Source organism: Pongo pygmaeus, chromosome 2, assembly GCF_028885625.2.
Source record: "Pongo pygmaeus isolate AG05252 chromosome 2, NHGRI_mPonPyg2-v2.0_pri, whole genome shotgun sequence".
NCBI lineage: Eukaryota > Metazoa > Chordata > Mammalia > Primates > Hominidae > Pongo > Pongo pygmaeus.
In genome coordinates, this window is record NC_085930.1 from 185,141,151 (window position 1) to 185,147,114 (window position 5,964).

General features: G+C 39.6%; 1 pseudogene; it reads right to left on the bottom strand.

The window, feature by feature from the left end:
- Positions 1-2,859: 2,859 nt before the first annotated feature.
- On the bottom strand, positions 2,860-3,944 carry LOC129033705 (actin, cytoplasmic 2-like; annotated as a pseudogene).
- Positions 3,945-5,964: the final 2,020 nt, after the last annotated feature.

The window sequence follows — 5,964 nt, forward strand, 5'->3', positions numbered from 1 at the left end:
TTTCTTGGGTGGAAAAAATACAACAAAAGAGTAAATTTTTCCAAAATTATTATATAAATTTGATATAATTTTATTTAGGATATCTAAACTATTTTTTCATATTTTAGAGTTAAATGGTACTAAATTTTAACTGTAAGAATAGACAAAAAAAGAACAGTAGGAGCAAGGGGTATGTAGTAGTGAATATGAGACTTTTTAAAGTGAAAGTAAATTTATTAAGAAAGTAAAGGCATAAAAGAATGCCTACCATATATGCAGAGCAGCCCCAAGGCCTGCTGGTTGCCCATTTTTATGATTTTTAAAAAAATTTTTTATTTCCATAGGTTTTTGGCGAACAGGTGGTATTTAGTTACATGAGTAAGTTCCTTAATGGTGATTTTTGAGATTTTGGTGCACCAATCGTCTGGGCAGCATACCCTGAACTCGATTTGTAGTCTTTCATCTCTCACCACCCCCTACGCTTTGCCCCAAGTCCCCAAAGTTCATTGTATCATTCCTATGCCTTTGCATCCTCATAGCTTAGCTCTCATTTATGAAAGAGAACATACAGTGTTTGGTTTTACATTCCTGAGTTATTTCACTTAGAATAATAGTCTCCAGTTCCATCTAGGTTACTGCAAATACCATTAATTCCTTCCTTTTTATGGTTGAGTAGTATTCCATCATGTATATATGCCACAATTTCTTTATCCATTTGTTGATTGATGGGCATTTGGACTGGTTCCATGTTTTTGGAATTGCGAATTGTGCTGCTATAAACATGCAGGTGCAAATATCTTTTTCATATAATGACCTCTTTTCCTCTGGGTAGATGCCCAGTAGTGGGATTGCTGGATCAAATGGTAGACTATATTTTAAAGCCACTGTAATCAAACCAATGTGGTATTGACAAAAGGCTTGGAAAGATGTAAGAAAGAAAATCCAGAAATATATTACACTATATCTGAGACTTTTATTGATAATAAAAAACATTGAATTTAACAGGTTGTCTCAATAGACTATTCCACAGAAAGTAAGATTAGATTATGTATCACATTTCATATGTAAAAAGGTATTTCTAGATGAAATAAAGACATTTTACTTAAATTAGTAAACATCTTTGATGACTACTTATAAAATCTAAGGATGGGACAAATGTTAGGTAAAAATGTATGTACAAACACACAGTTTTGTTATGTACTTCAATTCTTTAGAGAATTGTCCTTAACAGAAAAAAAATTAAATGTTTATGTCCTAAGAATTTATCCAAGGCCAATAAAATGACTTTTTAATCAGAGGAAGTACATCTTTAGAAACAGGACCCTGGGCTTTTCAGCAACTTCCTTGCAGCAGATGTCAGGCAACTTTAATAATAATGAACTTTTCTTTGAAAGATCATTATTACATTTTTGTTTCTTCTTGTCTTTGTCTATATTTTCTTGGCTCTGTTATTGGAATGTCCCCTGGGCTCTAGTTCTCTCGTTTGCCCTTGCTCAGACTTCATAAGGTGGCTAGTCTCTGGCTCTGCTTTCATATTAGACCAGTCTTTGAATATCTGCTCTTTTGCTCCTTTGGTGTAATATAACTTTCATTTGCATTAATACTTAAGAGACATCAAAGTGAATGCTAGTTCTAAGCAACACTACTAAGAACTTTGAGCAACTCAAATACAAGGAGCATCTCACCCATCCTAATGAAAAATTCTTCACTGATAATAAACAATGATGCTTGTTTTAAATAAAGAGGTGCTGACTCATGGGACCATTCCTTCCTATGCAAGGAGCATTCTCATAACACAACAAATTTCTTCTTTCTATCACATAAAAACCCAGTCCCCCGAAAGAGCGGCTTAGTGAATTTCTTCATTACTGTGTTTTCATGCCTGGCAAGTATATAATTCTGTGGTTACTGACTTCATTACTATAGACTTTTTTTTACTCCCTTTAAACACAATTTATTGCAAACTTGATATGCATGACACTCATGTCAATTCTGATGGTTTGTGAGGACCCAAATATGCTATGGAGTAGAGTTTCAGGTATATATGCAACCTATCATTTTGAGAATATTTCTATCTTTGCAAAAATATCTCAGCAAAACTATATATTATGTTCCCGAATAATCCTAAAACATACTCATTCAATAAGTTCTCACTTAAATTCAGTGCCAGAACAAACATTACTGCTTGCTTACACCAATCAGAAATATATTAACCTGCTGAATTTATTGTTCATCTCTACACAAAACCCCATTTTGCATGCATGCTAGTATTTATTCCTCTATGACTTTTTTTTTTTTTTTTTTTTTTTAAGGTGTGCACTTCTATTTAACTGGTCTCAACTCAGTGGTCTCAAGTCAGGCCCTGGCTACCTCCAACCACTCCCAGGGAGACCAAAAGCCTTCATACATCTCAAGTTGGGGGACAAAAAAGGGAGGCCACAAAGGCTGATCATTCAAAATAAAACAAAATAAAAAAGTATTAAGGCGAAGATTAAAAAAATGTATATTACATAATTTACATGAAGGCGATGCTATCACCTCCCCTGTGTGGACTCAGGAGAGGACTAGGGCATTTTCCTTAGAGAAAAGTGGGGTGGCTTTTAGGAGGGCAAGAGACTTCCTGTAACAATGCATCTCATGATATTTGGAATGACTATTAAAAAAAGAACAATGTACCATCAAAGTCCTAGGCCACATTGTAGAACTTTGGAGGATGCTTGCTACAACTGACTGCTGTTACCTTTGTTCCTGAGTCAAGCCAAAAAAAAAAAAAAAAAAAAACAGAACCAAAAAACAAAGCCATGTGCCAATCTCATTTTGTTTTCTGTGCAAGTTAGGTTTTGTCAAAAAAGGATGTAATGCAACTAAGTTACAGTCTGCCTAGAAGTATTTGCAGTGGACGACAGAGGGGCCGAACTCGTCATACTCTTGCTTGCTGATCCACATCTACTGGGAGGTGGAAAGGAGGCCAGGATGGGGCTGCCGATCCACAGGGAGTACTTGTGCTCGGAGGAGCACAATGGTCTTGAGCTTCATGGTGCTGGGTGCCTGGGCAGTGATCTCCTACATCCTGTCCGCGATGCTAGTATACATGGTGGTGCCGCCAGACAGCACTGTGTTGAAGCACAGGGCTTTGTGGATGTCCACATCACACTTCATGATGGAGTTGAAGGTAGTTTCATGGATGCCACAGGATTTCATGCCCAGGAAGGAAGGCTGGAAGAGCGACTTGGGGCAGCAGAACCGCTGGTTGCGGATGGTGATGACCGGGATGTAGGGCAGCTCATAGCTCTTCTCCAGGAAGGAGCTGGAGGCCACCATGGCCATCTCCTAATCCAAGTCCAGGGCGACCTAGCACAGCTTCTCCTTGATGTCATCCACAATTTCCTGCTTGGCAGTGGTGGTGAAGCTGTAGGCACTGGGTGAGGATGTTCATGAGGTAGTCAGTCACTCCAGGGCCAGCCAGGTCCAGATGCAGGATGGCGTGGTGGAGGGTATACCCCTCATAGATGGGCACAGTGTGGGTGACCCTTCACCGGAGTCCATCATCATGCCAGTGGTACGGCCAGAGGCCCACAGGGACAGCACGGCCTGGATGGCCACATACATGACTGGGGTGCTGGAGGTCTCAAACGTGATCTAGGTCATCTTCTCGTGATTGGCCTTGGGGTTGAGGGGGTCTCGGTCAGCAGCACGGGGTGCTCCTCAGGAGCCACAGGCAGCTGGTTGTAGAAGGTGTGGTGCCCGATCTTCCATGTCGTTCTAGTTCAGGGTCAGGATGCTTCTCTTGCTCTGGGCCTCGTCACCCACTAGGAGTCCTTCTGACCCATGCCCACCATCACACCTTGGTGCCTGGGGCGCCCCACGATAGATGGGAAGACGGCCCCGGAGGCATCGTCACCTGCGAAGCTGGTCTTGCACATGCAGGAGCCTTTGTTGACTACAAGCCCGGTGATATCATCATGGTGAACTGGCAGCTGGTGTGGACTGGCGGCGGGGTGGCGAGGGCCAGGTTCTGTGCTCGCGGGGCGAACGCCGTCTCCACGGTCCTCCTCTATGTCCTCTATGTCTTTTAAGTATTTGTATATTGTCTTACCTTAAATGTTTCTGTTGATAATACGTTTAAGTCTTGGGGTTACCTTATAACTTCATGTATAGTAAGTGAATCTTAAAATTTATGTAAGGACTTATATATGTCCCTTTTTTTGTTTATCACTAGAAGACTGTTTGTGTCACTTTGACTGACATTACAAGCCAAATCAGCTGGTGTGACTGTAAATAGACAGGATATTAATATGGGCTACAAAAGAAGACATATGAGTCTGACTAATAATGTTGATGTTTCTTCTAGAAGAAAATGTCCCTTATTCTTATGTCTCCTATGGTTAACTTTGTCTCTTTTTTCAAGCCTATGAATGTACTAGAGTGGCAAGGCTTTACATTCAAATGACCACATAAAGTTGTGTGTGTGTGTGTGTACTAAAATTAAAAACATTTTATTTTAAATCTTCAATAAATTCAAAGTAGGTTTAAATGTTTGCAACCAGCAACTTTGACTCATATATATATTTATTGTGATATTTATACCAATTGTTTTAGAAATAAAAAGTTTCCTTTGGGAGGCCAAGGCGGGTGGATAAACTGAGGTCAGGGGTTTGAGACCAGCCTGACCAACATGGTGAAACCCCCTCTCTACTAAAAACACAAAAAATTAGCTGGGCGTGATGGCACATGCCTGTAATCCCAGCTACTTAGGAGGCTGAGGCAGGAGAATTGCTTGAACTCGGGAGGCGTAGGTTACAGTGAACTGAGATAGTGCCATTGCACTCCAGCCTGGGTGACAAGAGTGAAACTCCATCAAAAAAAAAAAAAGAACAAAAAGAAAGAGAGAGAGAAAAAGAAACAAAGAAAAGAGAGAGACAAGAAAGGAAGGAAGGAAGGAAGGAAGGAAAGAAAGAAAGATTCTATTGATGTAGAAGAAATATAATTTAACATGAGTATGTTTTCGTCTTCATACTAGTTCATAAACTCTTAAATCGTTACCTAATACTGTTCTGTTCTATCATTTCTCTTCTGAGAAATGAGCTGGTTTTAGGTAATTTTTAAGGTTCTTTCCTTTTTGTCTTCTTATTGCCAACAGTTTTTTATTTCTGGTTATTTTTCAATGTTCAATTTCATTTGCTACATTATTTAAATATTATATGTGGGTGGAAATTTCTGTAACCATTGGTTAACTGGTATGTAATAAAAAACAAAATGACTTGGGCATTCAAGGACTATGCTTCAAATATTTGAGTAATATCTATGGTTTAGTATATTAACTCTAATGTTTGATCACTAAGTAGTGCATGACTAAATGCTTTATTGATACAATAACTTCAGGCCCATTTTCTTTTCTTTCTTTTTTTTTTTTTAGATGGAGTCTCACTTCTGTCACCCAGGCTGGAGTGCAGTGGCATGATCTAGGCTCACTGCAAGCTCCGCCTCCCGGGTTCACGCTATTCTCCTGCCTCAGCCTCCCAAGTAGCTGGGACTACAGGAGCCCGCCACCACGCCCGGCTAATTTTTTGTATTTTTTTTAGTAGAGACGGGGTTTCTCCGTGTTAGCCAGGATGGTCTCGATCTCCTGACCTCGTGATCTGCCCGCCTCGGCCTCCCAAAGTGCTGGGATTACAGGCGTCAGCCACCGCGCCTGGCCCAGACCCATTTTCTACTTGATGAAATACAAAATAAAACAAAACACAAAATAAAACAAAACCTTTTAAAAATTAGATTTTACTCAGTAATAGACTTCAAACTTGCCTTTCTTTTTCTCTGGCAGTTATTGACCTTTCTTACAAGAGATTATTAGCTAAAGATCACGGCATTTTTATTTTGTTACCTTAAAGCTAAAGAATTTATTATCTCATCCTTAAGGCTGTGGCAGATCATTTTCTTCATGGGCTGTATAGTACATAAATAATGCAAGATTTAAAGCCTTAGAAT